This window comes from Typopeltis vanoorti, chromosome 18 (genome assembly GCF_054136105.1).
Source record: "Typopeltis vanoorti isolate ZY-2024b chromosome 18, IOZ_Tvanoo_1.0, whole genome shotgun sequence".
NCBI classification, from domain to species: Eukaryota; Metazoa; Arthropoda; class Arachnida; order Uropygi; family Thelyphonidae; genus Typopeltis; species Typopeltis vanoorti.
In genome coordinates, this window is record NC_143566.1 from 65,858,156 (window position 1) to 65,881,964 (window position 23,809).

Genomic DNA, 23,809 nt, shown 5'->3' on the forward strand with positions numbered 1-23,809 from the left:
TTATTAGCAACTGACCCTGATCTCAAGGGAATATTCTTTTTAATGTTTATGCCAATGGTACTTGAAATTACTTTTTTCAAATGTTCCTTTTGAAAAGTTGCCATACTTATTATGACTGTTTATATACACTGAATAGCCATTTTTGGAATCTTGATCCTTTTCTGAAAAAATTCACTCATACTAAAAATCCTACCTTTAGTGGCATTCAGTTGCGACAATCATTCAGTGGTATCTAAAATGCCTAAAAGTGGTTAAAATCAACTAAGAGTAAGTGTTTATCTATGGAAGTTATCTGTACTTAGGAAGTTCAACTATCTCATTCAAAGAATGTTAATTTTCATAAGTGTCAGAAAGTGAAGAAAGAAATTTATTATTAATAATGCACAAACTGTGAAATCCTTTTAGTATAATTTTTAAGAAATCGTGTAACATGAATACATAAGGTGATGTAAAAATATTACTGTGCTGAATAAACATTTTTACTCATTATATATTCTTAGCAGGTATATAAAACAAAAGTATCAACTTAGCTAAAGTCATCTATCTTGTAGCATCACCACTTAGTCTAAGTGATAAGCAAAATTAATTTCACAGCATTATAAACTTTTCCATGGAAACAACTACAAAGAACCCATTTTTATTAAAATGCACAATAAAATTATCGCTCGATTCTTATAAAATAATTGAGCAATTTATATCACGTATGCCAATGCACTTATGCTTTGAAAGAACAATGGGAAGGAATAAAAGTGTGCCTAAAAGGAGAGTTAACATAATAATTTGACCAAACCTTTTATGTAGTTACGGCCTCCAAGTAAAAATTTATAACAACTAATGTTTATAGCATTTATGACGTCATCATATACGTATTTGCGTACTTAGCGAGTATAGTTTATTTTTTTTAAATCCGAATACCACGTTCTTGAAAATAATGATGCTATTGTTTTAGTTGTTCAAAATATGAGTGATTATGTTCTAAGGTATCGATCGATCTTTCCGCAAGCAGTTCAATTCTCCCCCCCCACACACACACACGAGACTATGCGAGGAATTTTCCCTACCTAATCTCGACTTCCTCAACATTGATCAATTCTTTTCACTCCAAAAAATAATCGTATATCTGAATACGAGATAATCACAATGTGTCAGGTTTGGATCGACACATTGTAGAGAAGAAAAGAAGCTCCATCTCCAATTTCTTCAATACTGCAACCCACGTTTGATTGACTGGTGTCGCAAAGCGTTCACATTGCACAACACAACTCGTCTAGTTGTTGAGAATAAAGGTAGTCGTGCCTTTCTGGAAACAGTTGAAAGTAGACTAAATTCCATCAGACGCGCATCACGACCTTGTTCTCGTATCTACCAAGAAGTGCTGCTGTACGTAGGTTGATCGGGTTAATAAAGCAGGCCCATTTTTCATCGGAAGTAGCAATTTGTTTGATGAAACGATCGTCCGTAGGATTTGCGGCTAGTTCTCTATATTTCGAGTATGCCAAAATATATACTAGTGATGTGACCAGATCTACTTTGATCCGGGATTAAATAAACTCTAAGTGACTGTCCTTATGTGGTTGGTCTTAAGATAATCTGCTGGAATTGAGCTAATCAAATCCTCTTCATAACATTTTGGACTTTCACCAGGCAGCTGTTTAACTACTCCAGCTGTCCTAGTTCAAAATCACAAAAGAAAAGTTCTAAACTGTGGCCGCTTTAAACAATAAAACATCACTTAAGCAGTGAACATAGTAATAAACAAATGAAAAAAATAAATATTTAAATTGATATAAAGTAATTAAGCATATTAACAAACAATAACATTACAAAAATTAAAATATCAATACAAATTCTCCAAAAAACGTTTGGCTGCCACTTGTAATAAAGTATAATCGAAGATTGAAATATACTCTCTCAGATTTTAAACAAAACAGGAACTGCATTTAAATATGTCTTCGGCATTAAATATTCAGCTGATGAGTCTGCTCTACTTCCTAATAATATCTATGGCTAGTTTTATTTATGCGATCATTTACTATTCCATAATTCACGTGTGCATACCCTCGCCTCTGTAGAGGAAAACCGGGTGAGCGATGTAAGAGGCGAAGATGTTGTAGTGTGAACATAGCAAGACTCCAGCATAGACCATCGGTCGCCAGCACACTTAAGAATTGGAATGGATCCAATCGCTTTATACTGATTATTTTAATAAATTAAAGCTATGCATAGCAAGCAGCACTTGATGGGCCATGTGATGAATTGTGCACAACAGAAACAGTTTTGTTCGTAACCGCCCCTAGGATACCAGTACGGTGTTCTACTTTAGATGAAACATTCGTATTTATCTTATGAATATTTCATCGCACGTCAACTCCTCCTCTTTATCTGCCATTAGTTAGCATGAAACATTATCTAAGCGCAGATCTTTGCTGTCTTGTTTAATAAAACTTTTTATGGTTCGTTCAGAATCCAATATTTCTTTCGGTTTGGTATAATAATAAACAAAACAGAGATAATAAATAAAGTGTGGTGACAGTTCTAGGAAGAAACAGCAGCAAGAATACATCGACAATCAAATAGTTAAGATTTAAGATCGTAACAAAAGAAAATAATTTTAAGAGAAAATTGTAGTTCATTATAAAATTAACGTAAAGATTAATAAGACTAATGATGCAATTTCTTTCATGATATTAGAGGGCGCTAAAATCGATTAAAACAATTTCCTTTTACAAAACGTATTCGGAATCTTCTATTAGGAATAGCCTCATAAAAATACGCCAAAACTATTTCTGTCCGCTAAGGGGAATCGGAGAAATTCGAATTTAAAAAATATCATCAAATCGTATAATTCCCAGTAGTGACTGGAACAATTACTCACCTTATCTTCTCCGACTGGGATATGTTAATATCGCAGTCTGCGTCCACTTTTGAATCTTCGCTCTGGAGAGGACGTACGTACGTCTTCATTGCGAATACACTTGCGCTCACTCAACAGGAGGGTTGGCGGCCTTTCAAGTCAAATCCCGTGTCAGATATCAATGATTCTGAACATTGATTAAGAATCGCATGAAGAAATCTGAAAATAAAAAAAGGAAAAACAATATAGTAGCTTGAAGTGAGATGGCACCACGATCGACTGGAAAAAATTGTTAAAAAAAAATTAAAATAGCATTTAATTCATTTAGCGATTTAAATAGAATATATGCTGCATATAAAATAAAGGAATTATACACGGAAAAGTAAATTTTCATTTAAAAAAATCCAATACTGGATTTGTAGATAGGGAAAGAGAATTTTAAATAATATTTAAAATTCTCTTAATTAATTAATATTTTAATTAGACAACAGTGATTAACTCTACACTCTACTTCTAGTGATGTAATCCTCCTTAATAACAGCCAAATGCATTTCTATAACTTGCTTCTCTTTTTATATCGAAATAAATAACCATAAGTTCCAACGGTGAACATCGTAATCTCTTACAGGATGATCTATTTTTCAAAGTTCAACCTCAATTATTGCTCAACTCTTAATAATCTCTTTAAATCCGCTTTTTCACATTTAACTAGAGCAGCAATATAATTAGATAGCTTGGTTATTCAAATATTTTTATATTAATATGTAATGCTTGTCTGTTACTTTACTAATTGAACTGACGTTTAAAATTATCAAAATAACTTACTAATGAATCTTGAACAGATCATAACGATTCTCTACATTCACTAATATTTTTGCTAAATGGAAAGGAACAAATGAATGGTTAGGTACTTCTTTCTTTCCATTAAACAAAACCATAAGTGATAATAGGCGTCTAAGTCTCCACATTAGGTCCTTTAGATGATTCAAGCTGCAGACCTTCTCGAGAACACTTCTATACATCCAAAGCTACTTAAGTTTTCACTGTGTATACGAGGGTGGTCTGAAATGTCCTCGGCCTAACAATGAAAAAACGAATTTATAATTTCAAAATTATTTTTATGTTTCAACATAATCTCCCTTAAGACTAATATATTTATTCCAGCGATGCTCCAGCGCCATTATCCCGTCCCTGTAGTGGTTCTCAGTAACATCTGCAAAATATCCCTCTACAGCTGCAATCACCTCTTGATTCGAAGAAAAATGCTGGCCAGCGAGGAAGAGCTTTAGTTTTGAGAAGAGACAGAAGTCAGAGGGAGCCAAATCTGAAGAATAGGGTGGATGTTCCAAGAATTCATAGTGCAGATCCCTTAATTTTCCCATTGCCAAAACACTTTTGTGGGCAGGTGCACTGTCCTCCTGAAAGATGAATTTTTACTTCTGCAAACAGGGTTTCACGAATGTTTTCGTCTAGTCTGGTTAAAAGATCGCAATAATACTCCCAGGTTATTGTTTTACCCTTTTCAAGATAATTAATAAACAAATTCCTTTAATATCTTAAAACACCGATGCCATGACCTTTCCGCTGATGAAACTGACTTTGTCTTCTTTGGTGTTGAACAACCGGCTTCTGTCCACTGTTTTGACTGCTGTTTGGATTCTCGTGTGTAATGGTGAATCCAAGTATCATCCACAGAAATAAAACAACGCACAAAATCAGTTTTATTCTTGTTAAAACGCTCCAAACACTGTTAAGAGATTTTCATGCGAATGCGTTTTTGATCTGCTGTGAGCAAGCGTAGCACCCATCTTGAGCAAAGCTTTTTCACATGCAATTCTTTATGCAAAATATTACATGTTCTTTTGAAATGCCTATAGTCTCAACAATTTCATGCACTTTGACTCACCGGTCATCCAATACCATATCGTGCACTTGATCAGTGATTTCTGGTGTTGTTACACTTTTTTGGATATCCTTCAAGTTGATCATCTTCAAGGCGGCACGGCCACGTTTAAACTCGGCAGCCCATTTCTTAATTATCGAAAACGAAGGAGAAGAGTGCCCATAAACTTTTATGAACTTCGAATGAATTTGGTTTGGCGTTAAACTTTCTTTTAGAAAGAATTTTATAGCAGCACAATACTCAATTTTATCCATTTCAAGGTATACAGACAACACGTTTGCTTCGGACAGCTGTATGAAACAAACTACTTGATAGAATGACTTGCAATTTCAAATGGATGCTTATGACAGATGTACCAACTTAGGAAAAAAACATCTTGCCGATAGTGTTGCCATCTATAGTCGAGGCCGAGAACTTTTCAGACCACCATCGTATATAAACGTATGTTGAAATAAGTAATGGGACATATACTATTTTAGAAGAAATATGCTGATATGAATATCGGTGTGCTTCTAAAACGGGGCGATAATGCATCATGTCACAGGAGCTATTGCGCCATGGTTTGAGGAACGTAATGTGGAAAAACTTAACTTGGAACATATACACTCTTGTGTCAAAGCATTATGGCAACCTATCTAGTAGCGTGTTGAGCCTTCTTTCGCCGAGATAATTGCTTGAATCCATCTTAGCCTTGACTCACCATACAACGGAAGGTGCTCTGAGGTATTCTGCACCAACTAGACAGAATAACGTATCGGCAGTTAGAGAGCGAGGCGCTGGCGTTCGACCGGCGAATACTATGTTCCACATGATCCCACAAAAGTTCGATGGGATTAAAATCAGGAGAGTTGGGGGGGGGTCAGGGAAGCACACGGAATGCTTGATAGGCTCTTCGAAACACGCTTGCATTACGCTAACCTTGTAGTAGGAAGGGGGGGTTGACTTGGTGGAAGAGTCCAGACCTGTCGGGTCACATTGTCATTATGTTAGGACATACCTGGTCCAGAACAATCCCCAGGTGAGAATTAGCGGCCGAGAGGAGTTCAATGGGGTGAGAGGACTCAGTGATGTCCATGAGACCAATCCCCAAATCAGGATACCACTACAATCAGACTGTTTCTGGCCAACCCTGCAGTCTGGTTGGCTATATACATTTGAACATCACTCTTTACACGGTTTTAGATTTTAAAATTAAGAATTAAATTATAAATTTTAGTATTTCATTTCACTTCACGATTGAAACCCCAGTGAAATGTCTACTCGGTGGAATGAGACAAAGTTTTTTTTTAAAAAAAAAAAAAAACAGTTTAATAAAGTATAAAATATAAGTATAACTTTTTAAACTAAGGATATTAACAGAAGCAGTGAGGGGAAAATGACATATAAACTTGTGCTAATCTGAATCTACCATGAGAGAGAAATGGCACACTGGCAACTGAAGCCATCAGGTCTGGTCCGTAAATTACACATTTAATTTACAGTCCACAGATCGCTTACTTTGATGTGCTTATAAGTCTACAACCCATGTCTGTGTAAAGTGATGCATATAGTAAACAGTGTATCACTTAAAACGACTTAACACACGCAAAAGTGTTGTTAAGTTAGTTACTTTTATATGTATATATGTATTCGACAGTTTTAAAATTTGTTTTTATGTTAATCCACGATCCATCCACCCACAGATCTATCCATCTTCTTCCCACACACACAAAGAGGTAGCAGTACCTATATGCTGGTGCCTTGTGTGGGCAAATGAAATAGTGATTATTAATCATAAAACAAGCTAATAGCAAGCATAATATGCAGGTGAGAACGTTTGCTGGTTAGCTGTTAACTTTAACTTAATATGATAGCCAAGAGTGTGGTTCATAGTAGCTCTTAGATTGAGTTATAATTCTAAAAGAGACAAATACAAATGATTGACTAAGCTATGAATAAAGTTTCCAACCCTTCAGGATTTGGATAAACTCTATTCATAACTTAGGCAATCAATCATTCACTGCATGTTTAGTCTGTTATTGTAATTCCATTAAGAAACGGTTGTAAATATCTTGACTGTTTTATTACCATTATTATTATTACGTGACACCTCCAGAGAGTCCAGTCCAAGGACTCATCGAGGGAGGGCACCTACTCTACAGCCCTCTGTCTCCACCACTCAATCCACCAACTACAACGAACTTCAACTATACCAAAGCCATCTACTACTCACCACCACTAATATTTTTACAGACAATCACAGACATCCATGCCCAAGGTGGGATTCGAACCAGCAGCCTTTTGGCTGGAGAGTGGATACGCTAACCACTCGGCCAACCAGGCCTTCTTCGTTAATTTCCTCTCTATGCATTTCTTTTTTGAAAACTCTATCCTGCTGAAAAATCATCCAAGTTTAATAATGAGTTTCTTATATAGTGAGAGTAACCAGTTTATTAGCTACATCTACCCAATTGCAAACATTAATCATTTAGTTTTCAAAACAACTGCAATTCCTGGTACGTGTACTCTGAAAGAGCCCACAGTGACGAAGGCTCATGTAGAACTCGAATGATTTTGCAGCTACCTCAGACAGGTCTGTGCAATAGGACATGCAACAGACATGTCCTATTGCACATCTTCTTTCCATCTCATCTTACAAATGTTCAGTTGGCGTTTTGTAACATGACACATGTTCTTGAACGAAGCAACTGTTACAAAATTACAACATGAAGAGAATCTCGTTGGACATTCCATCATCGTTCTACCAGAATCAGGAGTCATAAAATGGATTAAGCAAAACACGTCTTGCATCACTACCGCACATGAAATGTTGCTCCTAGGTAAGATGGATCCACTAATTCATGTTTTTGTCAACATTAATAAGTATCACCATCAGGATAGGATAGCTGACAGATGGATCATATTACTGACCCATCTGTCACCTATCCTAATTCCTGTCTTAAGCTCATCCAATGCGATATCTATGATATTCTCAGTATTAAGCAGATGAAAAGAAAGTAGGCATCCTTGCCTACTTTCCCTCCTTGCCTGAAGCCAATCAATTAATCTGACACCTTTTGACTGAGCTCCACATTACTCAAGGAAGTCTAAACTCTTTATACTTCTCAATGATCTGATCTCTGGTACCTCTGCCTTTATGCATGTGAATGATAAGCGAAGTCTCTGAATTAATAAATTTAAACCAAAATATTAATTAAAAAGAAGAATCCACATAAAAAAACAAACTCTTGGAAAGATAAGAAAAATAAACAATCTGTTTTCTTTAAAAAGATCGAGTTGTGTATTTGTCAGGTAAAACGTAATTATAGCGAATATGACAAAATTTCTGGAAGAATAAAAAAAATTCTGTGAATTCCGAGCGAAATATTTTCCAACATACGGAAGCAAAACAATGTGAGAAGGTGGAGAAAAAATTCGAATGAAATACGGTGAAGGTTATAAGTTTCTTTGCTTTCGCTACAGTTGAAATTGGACACTCCCCTTTCCTTGTCAAATATCAACAAAGTGGTTTTTCTTACCTAGAAAACTACCTTTATTAAAGTTTCATATTCCTAACGGAGAAACTTAGCTTAAGAAATAGTTCCACGAAAACACTTTTAAAATGCGTGCCCTACTAATATATTTCTTAATTAAAATTTTGATCCTTACTCTTGCTCAGAGAGGTAGAAAGCCAAATATTATCTTGCAAGAAACAGAAAGAAATTCGAGGGCTTAAACTTTCATGCATCTCTTAAATATTTCTTGACATCACTATTACACTTAAGTAGTTTTATGGCCAGGCTCTTAGCGAAAAAGTCTCGCTAGAGGAAACAGCTCCTAATGACTTTGAAAAACCTACTTCGCATTTGGGAAGTAAAAATATTACCTTCCTAAAGTCTGATCGCAGCATCGCCTTTTGGACACGGCCACAGTAAATATCTTGACATAACGATGCTAAACCACGGATCACTATACGGGAAAGAGTAAATCACACTGTCAATTATGAGAGCTAACGAATAGCCTGCCATAGCAATTCAAAGCCAGGTAATTTGGAGCTCTTTAATAGTTCAACAATTGCCGCATTAACAACAATGAACCTCTTTTAGTTTTTAGCACGTTCTATCACAAAAGACGAGCTCGTGTTGCGAGCTCTTTTGCTTTTTCATTACAGACTGGTAGTCTCTGTCAATTATTTTTTCATCACTCAGTTTTCAAGTAAGAACAATCGCATCTCTACGGACCTATCAAGTCTGTTCGCCCGTCATATTTCCCTTTTTGTCTGTCATCGAATGAAAGAGAATTGCTAGCAGTCGATGTCAAACTCTCCAAGTTACATGTACTTTTTTTTCTGAGGCTAGAAAAACTCAAACTGAAGATGTTATTATTGATTATAGAGATGTGATTTTCTTTTCTTTCTTTCAGTCTTTATTGAGACTCGGTGTTCGACTTGAGAAAAACATTTAACAAGAGGAGATATAAACAAAAAAATTCAGAAAAGGCGATAAAGTTCTGGAGGTTTTTTTACCCTCTTAGACGGTTCTCGTAATAATTTTTGACAAATGAGATACTCACGCTTTATCCCTTATATCTAACCGAATCAGATTTATGGACAAACCTAGATAAGTTTTTTGTATCTGTATACCTATCTGTCTTCAATACTTGACAACCGATGCATTATGGGGAAAAAGTAACATTAAAATTTCTCCATAAGACTGGAACGTGCAATAAAGTTGATGGACAATTTATGGATACTGTTTATGGATGAATATCTTAATATATCTTTGTAATCGTATAACATAAGGAATTACCAAAAAATGGTTCCTTTATTAATGTTTTCATATACACAGCCAGTAGTCTTTCCTATTATCTTACTTGCATACGAGATTAAATTTAACACAAACTTTGATGGCCATCTGATCACTATCTAGGAAAGTAAACCGAAAGATTTTACTACTGACACACATTTCATAGTCTTATTTATGCATTGAAGGATAAATAAGACCCCCCCTCTCAAGAAAAGAAGGATGGCAACACATGAATATAATGAAATTCCTTGATATCATATAACGTTTTCACATTCTGTAATTCTTTATGGTTGCATAAATGGTTTGTCCTCTATAGAAAGTTATTGCTACTTATTTTTGTTTTAGAACGACCTTCGTTCATAAGCAGTAGGTCAAGAAAACAATAATGCTAAACTCGAAACGTAGTTGTTATGAAAGACACTCCACATGGAACATGAGTACTTTAAATAACACTCCGTGAGCAACATAACTCTTCTATTTTGAATCACCCTTCATATGAGCATGATTCAAAATACTCGTGTCCATCTAAGGCATGATTCTTAAATATGTAATTTTTTTCCCTCTTAACTTAAATCTGAGAAAATAATACATAGAGATACGATACGCAAAGAAATACGATACGCAAAGAAATACGATCGTATAAAATATTTAAAATAAACTAAGAAAGAAAATAAAATAAAAATACACTGTTTGTCCACGTAACAGATTCCGTGTGGACTTGACATTTTCAATCCAGTGTATGACAATGTTTGAACTACTTACGTGTCCTGGGGTAGCAAATATTCACCTTTGCTCTTATCTAAATCGCATATCACCGTTCCTGAATTGTTGTAAACACGCGAACACATGTAGCCACTCTCATGCAATCTGGTCCATTGTTGACTCTCTATCACTTTACCTATCTCGGTGTGAATGTGTGTTGAGGAAAACGTGTTAGATTTAACAACTTCGATTCCGCGTATTATCTGTCTGGCGACACGATGTTGACACAACGTATCAATTGCTAACATTTTAACTAATCGATTACACAAGAAGCTTATGGTTGTTATTTTCTCTTCTGACAAAACTCTAGATGTTATAACCACGTACAGTACAGTACAAAAATTAATCACGAAAAGAATATGAGGACGAACATTAATTGATAACATAGGAATGTTCCACTTAAAAAAGTCAGATGAATCATATGTATACATTTAAAAAAAAACTGGTCACTATTAGACACCGGTATACTTTATTTTATTAGTTTGTACCTATTACTGACCACCAGAGACACATCGTACTAATTTACAATAATTACAAGTCCAGAACGTTACGCTATTTGTATTCCAGCCCTCACTAATCTCTCTGATTACAGGAAGTGGAAATACTTCACAAAATTCCTGGCATGGCCTAGCAGATGTTTAATTATCAGCTTATAATATTAATGGATGAAAGTTGTAGTTACTAACCCACTGTTTCTTTCATATGTTTTCGTATTACTTGAATGATATTCATCGGATTGACTTTTGCGCTCTTTAACCCTATCAAATCCCCATGTGCCACTCCTTATATACCCTAAAAACAGAAGTAAAGAGAAGATTCTAATTAAGGAAAGCAATTTTCTGCATGATGCACTTCGAGCATTGTAATTAAATGGCACCAGTGGAGAAACGAGTGTAAAAAAAAAGAGCGACCTTTAGCTTGGAAATCTCATTCGGAAATCGCTTCGCATTAGAATTAAATCCAAAGTAAATATTTCACATTAAGGCGTAAAAATCACGTACCAAAATTGAATGCCTCTCAAAATATGCTGCGATGACGAAGTCGGAAGCTATTTTTAAAATTAATGGATATTAACAAAAGACAAGAAAGCTGTTAGCGAATAATATATATTTTAAATGTGTCAACTTATGCAGAATGATTTAGGATAATGCGACTATATTCAACTTCCCTTTCAATTAACTTAATCAGTCCTTAGAATGACTTTTAGCGCTGAGTGGAACTAATATGTCATAGAGATAAACATCATTCGATAACAAAATATTCACTGAAATCTGCGCTTAACCATCGTTCTTTGTAGATAACAGTGAAATCCAAAGTCCTGAAATAAAACCTGTTCCCATTCAATTGTAATAGTAAAATAGAATATATTTAATGGTGTATTCTATTCGTTTAGAATTTTAAAAAAATATTTCTGAAATTGTAACTTTTTTCGAATAAACTTTTAAATAATATAAAATTTACAAAATTATTTCTAAATATATTTATACAGTTAGAAAATAAACCAAATAATAAACATAAATGCATAGATGCGACGTTGCAGTGTTTCCAACTATTTAATCTCTTCTAGCATTGAGTTAGATCAAATTCACACGTTTACTTCTTAGTTAAGTGCAAACTCAATTCTTGAATATTTTTAATATGATCAGCTGAATGATGAAATACTGTTTACTATATGGAAATCCATAATAAGATGAATTCGATCGAAGATTTGTGAATTTCAGTAGAATGGAAGTTTAAATGCAGATGTTATTGAATGCAGTTTAACTGCAATTCAATAACATCTGCATTTAAACTAGAATAACACATCTAATCTCGTCATCATCAATAAACCTGCACTGCAGATGAAAATGACTGACTTTCAAAAGGATGACAAAGGGATGAAAATGCCTTCTAATAGCTCGCAAATATATATCATAGATATAGAAAAGGCATTCAAGGGCCATTGACCAAAACAGACCTTTTTTGAAAACAACGAATATCCTAAGATGCAACATATTATATTCAGGACCAAATGCGTGCCTAAAACTTTTCTGCTCCAAAATTATCGTAGAGAATTTAAGATTATACTCATCATATGCACTATCCGCCTCTGCCCAGAAATTCTTAGTAGCTAGGATAGTAATTTCGCTTCAAACCCAAGAGGATTTCTAGAGCTATTTGGAACAAATCTGTTCACATTAGCATGACTACACAAAAGCAAAGCGGTGATCTGAAAAATTCTACTTTCTAGCGCAAGAAAAAATCTGCAGTGAAGATAACGCTCTCTGTCACAACAACAGAAGCGGAAAGATAGGCCTAGCTTTCCAACATGAGCCGTTCCCATTCCGTCTTATCGAAATCCGGGAAACGAGAATAGTGAAGATGAAAAGAAGTATCTGCATATACAGTACAAACAGAAAAAATGCCAAATATTTCTCGTGTTAAAATATTTAAAAAGAGTGTAAATATTGGAGGATTTCGATAAATATTAGTTATAGCAAATTTACTGACAACCTTTTCTCAATTAACCGCCAAATATTATTAAAGGAAAAACATTAGCGTTGTCATAGCAACCATGATAATGACTACCATAATTGACTGAAAAACATTGGATATTGTTACTTTACGTAGTAAGACTGAAAGAAAACATTGTTGTTTTAACACTGAAATTATTGGTGTTTAAAATACAGTCGATTCCGTTTAATTGGGCCACCCGCTTTTTTGGGGCCAAATCTCAAAGAACGGAAACTAAACTAACATATTAATACATAATTTAAACGCTACGCTTTTGGGACAACTTTTCGCTTAATTGGGACAGTAGCTGAAAAGGAATTTAGCAATTTTTGATATATTTTATGGATGTTTCGAAAATATGGCAACACTAGCCTGATGCGAATCAGTTTTCTTTCGTCGTGCGTCTGGAAAGTACGCGTCTGCTTAAGAATCTACCCTTACTATATACTGTACCTAGCGATATCGATTTATTGTGTCAATTTTATTTAAAATTTTTAAATCTTTGCCAAGAAATGATTTTACACTTTCGAGTAAATTGCTTTGCTGGATAAAATTAAAAGCCAGTCATTAAATACAAGCCATCGTAGACTTGCTGATATAACTGGTGTACCAAAATCTACCATAGCGCGTCTCCTACAACAAGGAAATCAACTGCGTGAGGAGTGGACATTGCAGAAAGAAATTCCAGGAACATCCAAAAGAAAGCGTGATGGAAAGGATCCAGAAGTCGAAGAAGCATTAAATCAATGGTTTTCTATAGTTAGCAGGCGAGGCGTGAATATCAGCGACCCAGTGTTGAAGGCGAAGTCAGAGGAGATCGCTAAAAAGCTGGACCACAACGATTTTAAAGCAACTGCTGGCTGTCTCGACGGAAAGCGAGACACAATATCAAATTTAAAAAAGCGCACGGCGAAAAGGGCAGTGCCGACAATGTAAGCGCTGAACAATGGCAAAATACTAAAATCCTTACTTTTTTAGAGAATTTCTGCTCAGGTGATATTTACAACGCTGATGAAACTGGCCTCTATTATCGTGCTACGTCAGACGGCTCCCTGTGTTATAAGCACATTGTACTGTCAGGGTATAAAAGGGCAATGGACCGCATTACTGTGTTATGCTGCGCAAGTATGTTGGGTACGGACAAACGAAAACTACTAATCGCAAGAGAAAATGCTAAGTCTCGATGCTTTAATGGGTTAAGAATAGAGAGTTTACCAGGAGAGTACCATGCCAATAGTAATGCGTGGATGACTTCTGAAATTTTTCGGAATTGGCTTACGAGTTGGGACGTAGAATTACAACGTAAGCAGAGGAAAATTTTGTTGCTTCTCGATAATTGTGCTGCACACCTTCATTTAGATAATCTAAAAAATATAGGGCTGGAATTTCTTCCTCCTAATACAACATCCTTAGTGCAACCAATGGGCATGGGGATAATAAAAAATTTAAAGACGGTATATCGAGGAAAATTGGTTAATTACATACTGGAATCCATTGATGAAACCTATTAACAAGTTCATCAACAGCCAGAGAGATCAGCGCAAAAATTTCCATTTCGCATGCAATACACTTTTGTCTCTGACAGTTGGAGAGCTATAAAAAGCAGCACAATACAAAACTGCTTTGCTGTTTAAAACCTTTGGAGGTTCTTGAAATTTTGAGTAGTGATGAACATGAAGACATATTGCAAGCTCTTATCATGAATAAGGAAGAATTTTCAACAAGAGATGACAATTTACCATGTTACGATGAAAATGAAAACTTTGAATATGCAATTGTTGAAGTCATTAAATCCAAACGTCAAACATTTGACGAAGAATGCGATGATGAGGATGATGACCCACCTGTGCTTGTAACTAATCGTGAGGCCAAAAAAAATTATAGTCGGGTTACAGCGTTATTTTATGCAGGAAGGTAATGAAGGAAGCCCTACATCCGCACTGAATATCTGTGCTGATTTTGTAGAACTGCAAAATTTCAAAAGCAAAAAACCGACTACACTTGGTGCATTTTTGAAGATTTAAAATTTGAAATTGTAAAAGTTATCATGTATGCGTTATTTTTTCTGCACAATTTATAGTATTTTGGTTTAATAAAGCATTACAATTGGTACGTACCTAATTATTATATTTTACCTACTTATTCATTTACCCGTGTATTACATATTTTATTTTAGAATTTATTATTAGTTCGTTTAATTGGGACAGCCGCTTAATTGGGCCAAAATGGATTAGTCCCAACGTGTCCCATTTAAGCGGAATCGACTGTATTTGTTATCACAACTAGGATTGTTCCAAATAAAAAAGCGATTCATGAATATTTATTGATATGTCTTCCAAGTGTGTGTTCTTAGATTTTTCTTCTTATATTTCCACAGAAGAATTATATACATTTTAAGTCGAGCGTAAATTAAAAATAAAAATGGTAGTGGCATGTACTGTAAAATACCCAATTCCCATTACAAATATTGAAAATATGAAAAAAATCAATAATAATCTTTTTAAAAGTAACTTTTGTCTGTTTCATTTGTTAATATTGTCTTACAAGTATCAACTGTTCCTGCTTTGAACATATCAAATTTGTTTCAAAAAAAGACATAATTTTCGTTGTCCGTAAGTCTTAATTCCTTCCAAGAGCACATTGTGATGATAAAGAAGATAGTTGACATCGAAAAAAGTATGACAACAGTAAAAGAAGTCGATCTTCATCTTACAGATTGAGATATGTAATGTTAATTTTTATTTTGCAAATATATATCATAGATATACAACAGCATTACGATGTATCCTAATAATGCCATGATTCAGGCGAAAATATTCTTGATTAACTTGCATGATATGCATATCGAAAAGCTCCAATGTAGCTAAGACCAAATTCTTAGAGAACTTTAAGACCAGTAAAAACGATCATAAATTATGTGCTGCATTGGAGCTTTTAGATATGCAAACAAACAAATGAAAACAAAAGAAAGATAAGTAGGGAGAGTGCAATGAACATTATGATAAACTATAAGAATAATGAAATATAAGAAGACAAACAGACTATTTTAAATATAGTTGAATTAATAACGATTCCTATCATTCTGGGTGGTCGCTAGAATCTTCACGCACTTTATCATTAGAATTCTATCCATTCTACATGTTTTTTTTTTTTTTACTTCAAACCAGTGGCGGCAAGTGGCTTGAAATGGTGGGGGATGCTTCAACTTTCGAAATATACATACACACTATACGTACAGTGTATACATGTTTAAAAAAATATCAAAATTATGGTAAAAATTTAAAAAAAATTAAACATGAAAAAATATTGTTTATTAACGACAAAATTATAGAGTTTGGTATAATTCAAAATTACTTAAAAATAAAATCCATTCTTCTTGTTTTGTTTCATGAAAAAATATTGTTTATTATGGATAAAATCATAGTTTAGTATAATTCAAAATTACTTAAAAATTACTATAACAAATGTTACGTCTTTACTTGTAATGTCCAAATATTTAAAAAGACGGACTAAACACGATAAGCACTGCGAACACTCCACTACTGGCGCAAACTGCATATAAACAACAGTGGAACTGAGCGACGGACAGTGCCGCATTACACTAATACCTCGCAAGTAGTACGGTAGCCATTCGTGACCAGATCAAGCTCAAGATAAGATAAGGAATCGTGACATGATTGGTTGTTCAAATGATGATGTCTTGTGTGCATGACGTCATGAGTTTGGAATGTTTGGAATTCCTCTGGGGGCATAAGTGTCAATGGCTTCAGTTCTTGTGTTTTGGTTCGCGTATGGGATTATGGGTGATGGTAGAGATAAGTATTCGTGTTGTGATTGGTGGTGCACTTCTGACCAGATCAAGATAAGATAAGGAATCGTGTCGTGGGTGTGCGTTGTTATCAGATGTAGATAAGTGACGTAATTTGTTAGTTGTAAATAAGTGACGTCATTTGTTAGTTGTAAATAAGTGACGTTATTCTTTTGAATGGAAAGGAAGATATATTAGTGGATAAGGAATCGTGTCGTGATTGGTGGGACACTTTTAATCAGATCAAGATAAGTGATGTAATTTGTTAGTTGTATAAAGTGACGTTATTGTTTTGAATGGAAAAGGAATATATATTAGTGGATAAGATTCGTATCGTGATTTGTGGGACACTATGAACAAAGTAGGGGTAGGATAAATGGGGGGAAGCGACGTCAGTGTCATGGATGTGTATTATTATGAGTTGTAGATAAGTAAATGGTTTGCATATGGCATTACGGGTGATGGATAGAGATAAGATAAAGTTGTGAATGTTTGGAATTTCGCTGGGGGCCCTCATCTGTCAGGGACATCACGTGGTGTGTTTGGTTCGTGTTTAGCATTTTGGATGATGTTTAGAGATAAGGAATCATGGAGTTTTGTGTTTGGAAATTCTGGGGAACATGTGTCTCTTTGTGATATCACATGGTGTTTTGGTTTGCCTATGGAATTGTGGGCGATGTTTTTTGAGATAAGATATCTTGGAATTTTCCCAGGGTGACACACATCCCTCATTGTTGTCATGTTTTGTCTTTGGTTGTCTATAGATGGCTGTACTAATTTTCCAATACATTTTGGGGTATTTCTTTCTTGTTAAAGGGTGAGAATTTTTAGAGTAGAGTTCTTAGAATTCTTAGATATGGCGGCAGCGTTATGAAAAAAAAAAAATCCAGTATTAGAATTGCACTTACCCAAACATATGACCAGCGGTTATTGTAATTAGAAATCACTTGTTATGTTTACGTTTTTTAAAAAAAAATATTACCTTACATTTCTTTCCAGAATGGGACATCTTGAAACTATTGAGGTCTTCTGAATATTCCAAATTGCTGATTTTAACATATATTCACAGCACAAAACACACAAACACAAGATCTGAAATGCAGTTGACTCTTTTTTCATTATAGGTTACTGGGGCTAACAAATATTCACAGCCCCAAAACATACAAAACATAGGAGTTGAAAGATATTTCTCCAAATAACCAGAAAAGCTAGTTGACTACTTAAGATAGATTATTATCTGATTGGGTCTCTGTATTAATTCCTTCCCGCAGTTGCTCATGCTATGTTTTCCCAAGCTTCGTAGGAATGTCTCTGCAACGTTTTGTTTAGGGTAAGTGTTATTTCCGGTTTCGAATTCTGAATGCTGTTGGAGTATGGAATTCTGAAAGTGAAATGATTTTTTTCTTTTTCAAATTGATTGGTTATTTTCTCTGTTTTACTTTTAAAATTCAGTTTAATTACATATTCTAACAGAAGAACTGAGCAAAATTAATACATAAATAAAATGTATGTGAATTTATTTTCCAACACTGTAGATTTCTCATTAAGTTTTATCTTAAAGATATCTCTCTTATCTGGTCGCCAAATTGTTGTAAGTAGGCGAGAAATCATGTGTTTAGGTTGGAACTCTTCGTTCCCAAGTACGACTGTTAGAATTTGGTTATGTTACAGAGAGACATTAGATATTAAAAACAAACACACTACTAAAACTCTTAAAAGACTGCTGTAGAAAAAAGGTATCATAGTGTGTGTACATAAAATCAAGTGAATCAACATGCATATATCAAATAATATGCGTTATTGGAAGAGAAAATAAAAATAAAAAACGTTAACGAACGTAATAGCCAGACCCGTTCTTCATTTAAATGATATCAAATGATGAAAACAATATTTGCATGAATTTAAAAATTTGAAAAAGCTGATGAATTTCTCGTTCACCTGTAATCATAAATATTTATTTGAGGGTAAAGATTTCTTTTTTCTTTCTTACTTTCTGAGCTATGTTTCATTTGAAATAAGAATAAATAATTATTTATTTGTATTGGAAAGAATATCTAATATACTAATTGTGTTAAAAAAAAAAAATATATATATATATATATATCCCTACTGTGAAATAAATGTCGGGCTGAGAGGACACGAGTCAATTAGGACTAATGGAGATGAGTTTTATATAGTTAAACTATGTAAAAACCATAATTCAACTTGATTTGAAATATCACATGGAGAAAAATCACATGAATTACACGTAAACAGCAGTGGAAATCATACACTATGAACATCAGCGCAAATGTTCATAAATCAGAAGAATAAGGGGGGGGGGGAATAATGTCTTTTTCTCTTTATTTAATTTCTGTATGTTAGATTCAGTAAATGAAATTTGTTAATAATATTACAGTCAAATAAAAGATAACAGAAATTAACAAAGTATATATTACAGAGCTAATATTCACTTGAAGTAATAAGAAATTACTATTTATTTGTTGTGCTGGCAAAAGAAGTTTCTAAAAGAAAACGCTACGAAGAGTTCAAAACCTTGTTTGTCTCATATCAGCTATTTAAAATTACTAATGCTAAAGAAAAAAATAAATAAATAACTTTCAGTTACAGAAATAGGTTAAGTGCACAAGGAATCGAAGGTAAAATTAATAGTCATATTGATTTTAAAAAAATAAATGTTAGCATTAATTTACTACAGCAATAATTTCCCATGGGAACGAAGAGTTCCAACCGAAACACATGATTTCTCGCCTACTTACAACAATTTGGCGACCAGATAAGAGAGAGATATCTTTAAGATAAAACTTAATGAGAAATCTACAGTGTTGGAAAATAAATTCACATACATTTTATTTATGTATTAATTTTGCTCAGTTCTTCTGTTAGAATATGTAGTTAAACTGAATTTTAAAAGTAAAATAGAGAAAATAACCAATCAATTTGAAAAAGAAAAAAATCATTTCACTTTCAGAATTCCATACTCCAACAGCATTCAGAATTCGAAACCGGAAATAACACTTACCCTAAACAAAACGTTGCAGAGACATTCCTACGAAGCTTGGGAAAACATAGCATGAGCAACTGCGGGAAGGAATTAATACAGAGACCCAATCAGATAATAATCTATATTAAGCAGTCAACTAGCTTTTCTGGTTATTTGGAGAAATATCTTTCAACTCCTATGTTTTGTGTGTTTTTGGGCTGTGAATATTTGTTAATATTCACAGTTAATATAATGAAAAAAGAGTCAACTGCATTTCAGATCTTGTGTTTGTGTGTTTTGTGCTGTGAATATATGTTAAAATCAGCAATTTGGAATATTCAGAAGACCTCAGTTTCAAGATGTCCCATTCTGGAAAGAAATGTAAGCTAATCTTTTTTTTAAAACGTAAACATAACAAGTGATTTCTAATTACAATAATCGCTGGTCATGTGTTTGGGTAAGCGCAATTCTAATACTGGATTTTTTTTTTCATAACGCTGCCGCCATATCTAAGAATTCTAAGAACTCTATTCTAAGAATTTTCACCCTTTAACAGGAAAGAAATACCCCAAAATATGTTGGAAAATTAGTACAGCCATCTATAGACAACCAAAGACAAAACATGACAACAATGAGGGATGTGTGTCACCCTGGGAAAATTCCAAGATATCTTATCTCAAAAAACATCGCCCACAATTCCATAGGCAAACCAAAACACCATGTGATATCACAAAGAGACACATGTTCCTCAGAATTTCCAAACACAAAACGCCATGATTCCTTATCTCTAAACATCATCCAAAATGCTAAACACGAACCAAACACACCACGTGATGTCCCTGACAGATGAGGGCCCCCAGCGAAATTCCAAACATTCACAACTTTATCTTATCTCTATCCATCACCCGTAATGCCATATGCAAACCATTTACTTATCTACAACTCATAACAATACACATCCATGACACTGACGTCGCTTCCCCCCATTTATCCTACCCCTACTTTGTTCATAGTGTCCCACAAATCACGATACGAATCTTATCCACTAATATATATTCCTTTTCCATTCAAAACAATAACGTCACTTTATACAACTAACAAATTACATCACTTATCTTCATCTGATAATGACACACATCCACGTCACGATTCCTTATATTATCTTGATCTGATTAAAAGTGTCCCACCAATCACGACACGATTCCTTATCCACTAATATATCTTCCTTTCCATTCAAAAGAATAACGTCACTTATTTACAACTAACAAACTACGTCACTTATCTACATCTGATAACAACGCACACCCACGACACGATTCCTTATCTTATCTTGATCTGGTCAGAAGTGCACCACCAATCACGACACGAATGCTTATCTCTACCATCACCCATAATCCCATACGCGAACCAAAACACAAGAACTGAAGCCATTGACACATATGCCCCCAGGGAAATTCCAAACCCATGATGTCATACACACAATGACGTCATCATCTGAACAACCAATCACGTCCCGATTCCTTATTTATCATCATCAACATCTTGATCTGGTTACTAGTGGCTACCATACTACTCTCGCATCTCGCTATGACGTGCATATGCTTGCGCGCGTAGCAATATGGCACTGTGGAAAACACAGTATCGCTAGCGTCCTTCGCCCTCCTAAGTGTAACAAGATGGATGTTTATTATTTTTTTTTACGAAATAAGATAACTGTATAGGATTGTTGATGATAAAATGAAATATTACGAGCATATATAAATAAATTAATAAATATGTTTATATATCGAAAAAAATTGGGAGTGCTGCAGTTCCTTAGTGCCAGTGCACGAGCCGCCCCTGCTTCAAACTCAATCTCAGACTATATTTGAATGCTTAGTGTATTAAAAGTAAGTAAACGTAAGCGGAGAATCTTATTTTAAAGTTAGCAAATGCAGCTAGCTTTGATTAAAAAAGCCATAGTGTGCGGGCCGAATGTTACTCCCCAAAACTTTGAATACATATAGCATACTAATTTAATACAACTATATGCAAAATACGATTAAGCCTGCTGGTTAATTATTTCTGCATTCAACAATAGCACTGAAAATATATATGTAAGCTTACACGTTTACACGTGATATATACGAAATGAAAGAAACTTAATCGTTTAAAAAAAAAAAAAAACGAAATTTGGAAAGATTTTTAATATCAGTTAAGAAAAACTTAAGATGGGAGAGAAAGAAAGAAGTTAAAAGTAAGCAATTCAAAACAGAAATCACGTTTGCCAGCTAGAAGAACGACAAAGCCATTTAGCTCGTGTTCTATCGAACCAGCAAGGGAAAAATAAAATATTGACGTTTAATATCGCTAAGCTAAGGAGAAAAGCTCTCAACAGATTGCTAAAAACACTTATGAAGAGGAAATATACTGAGGGTTATTTCCGGGAGAGAATAAGGAAAAAAAAAACATGCTTTATTCATGGTACTTTTTCAAAAACAAAACAAGTTTAAGGCATTACTTCAACTTGCTGTGTGGAATTGAGCAAGCATAGAATTACAAGCTGACAAGAGTACGCATCTGACCTTTGTCCAGACGCAGATACGGGCCTTGTCAGGGCCCGATTCTGTGTCCTGACAATGTCTACAATCAGCGGCATCTATTGGCGCCAAAGTAGTTACGTTCCTGCATGAATCACGGCAAGACTTCGATTGAAACGACTTGAGCGATTTAAAGCTATATGTTACGCTGACAGCCTGCTAGAGATCATTTCCCTCCCCCTAGTCCCAGCTCTAACGAACAGCCGTCTCCATGCAGCACCTAATGTGTATAATAAATCCTTCTTCCAAAGGCAAAAATCGACTTAAGCGACAACAGCTAACAATCGACCTACGCAACCATGCAAGTCCATTGCCTTTGCAAGCAACACTCTTACTACGTCCTACCAAACAGTTCCTACACTCCCGCTAGCGCAGGATCTGTTTTTCGACATTTAAAAAACATGTATTAATAAACATTCCTTCTAGCAGCTTTTTCGATTATTTATGCTTATATGATATCTGCACAGCACAGCACAGAAAGGAACTTTTAGTTGCAATGCATAAATATGTAAGCTTTTTTTTTTTATAAAACTAAAAATTTCATTTCTCCTATTATACTCGTAAATGCGCACGAATTAAAGCTTCATCATATTCTCTGCTTACATCGATAGAGGAAGCACAGGATAGTATTATCAAAGGAACATCCGTTAAAAATTTCAATAACTCACATAGAGCATAAGATCTGAAAAGTTAAATAAATGTAAATCTTTTAAAAGACAAGTAACTACAATAAAGCACATCGTATGGGAAAAGCCCGAAGGTTAGCATATTACCTTTTAAAGTTAGACACTCAGCATTCTGTCTTGCCTGTTTACACTGCAAGTCGATGCTTTCTCGCTTATCAAGAAGCACGGTAGGTTGAACAACGAACGAACATTGTTAAAAAAAATTAACAGTATGGGAATAAATTTCAGTATAGAACACCCAGCTATAACTAACATGCCAATATTTCTGTAGAGTATACCAACAGCTTATGCTATTTAATGTAATACGATCCAAGAAGTAAATAAAATGAATAACGACCTATATTGATAATTATACAAATGACTGGTACGACAACTGTACATTTAGGAAAATTCTGAACTTCCTAAGTACAGAGATTGCGTGTCTTCACAGAAAATTAACTGTCTGAGGATAAGTTTATATATTTTTAAAGTTTAATCATCAATTTGTATCTTCTGGAGTGCAAATTTTATTATTTTTTCATTTGGAAAGTGACAAAGATAGATAGATAGAATAATTTACACTCCTTTTATTATAGTTTCTTCTTTCGTAGCGTAGTGCGCAGAAAATAGAATTACCTTTCAATGTCAATTAGCCATCGACTTCAGGTTCGATATTAATAATTGATTTCTAAAAGGTGTATACCGTGAACAGTGAAACTCCGCAACGGTTTGATCGTCCTCAAAAAAACATTAGTTATTTAAAGCGACCTAAAACAATATAACTTTTCACGCTTTCTACGCAATATTTAGCAAAGAAGGAACAAGTTGTAACTAATGCATGACATTTAAGGTAATCATAAATGCATCTTCATAGCTTAAACGAATTCAACAGAATAAAACATTATTAAAGAAAATGAATGACGATAACATCACGCATTTCTTTTCACAGTTTGAGGATATAATGTATTTTATTTCTCT

At 34.4% G+C, this 23,809-nt stretch overlaps 1 protein-coding gene and 1 pseudogene across 1 annotated transcript in view; one reads left to right on the top strand and one right to left on the bottom strand.

Annotated features, from left to right (window-relative positions):
• Nucleotides 1-14,714, top strand: part of LOC150096726 (pyrokinin-1 receptor pseudogene) — a 151,335-nt pseudogene extending 136,621 nt beyond the window's left edge.
• Nucleotides 1-23,809, bottom strand: part of LOC150096725 (uncharacterized) — a 460,240-nt gene that overhangs the window by 227,084 nt on the left and 209,347 nt on the right. Inside the window, exon 3 of the mRNA XM_090408697.1 lies at nt 2,876-3,073. The gene's annotated coding sequence lies outside the window, so the exon portion shown is untranslated. The remainder of the gene's footprint in view (nt 1-2,875; nt 3,074-23,809) is intronic.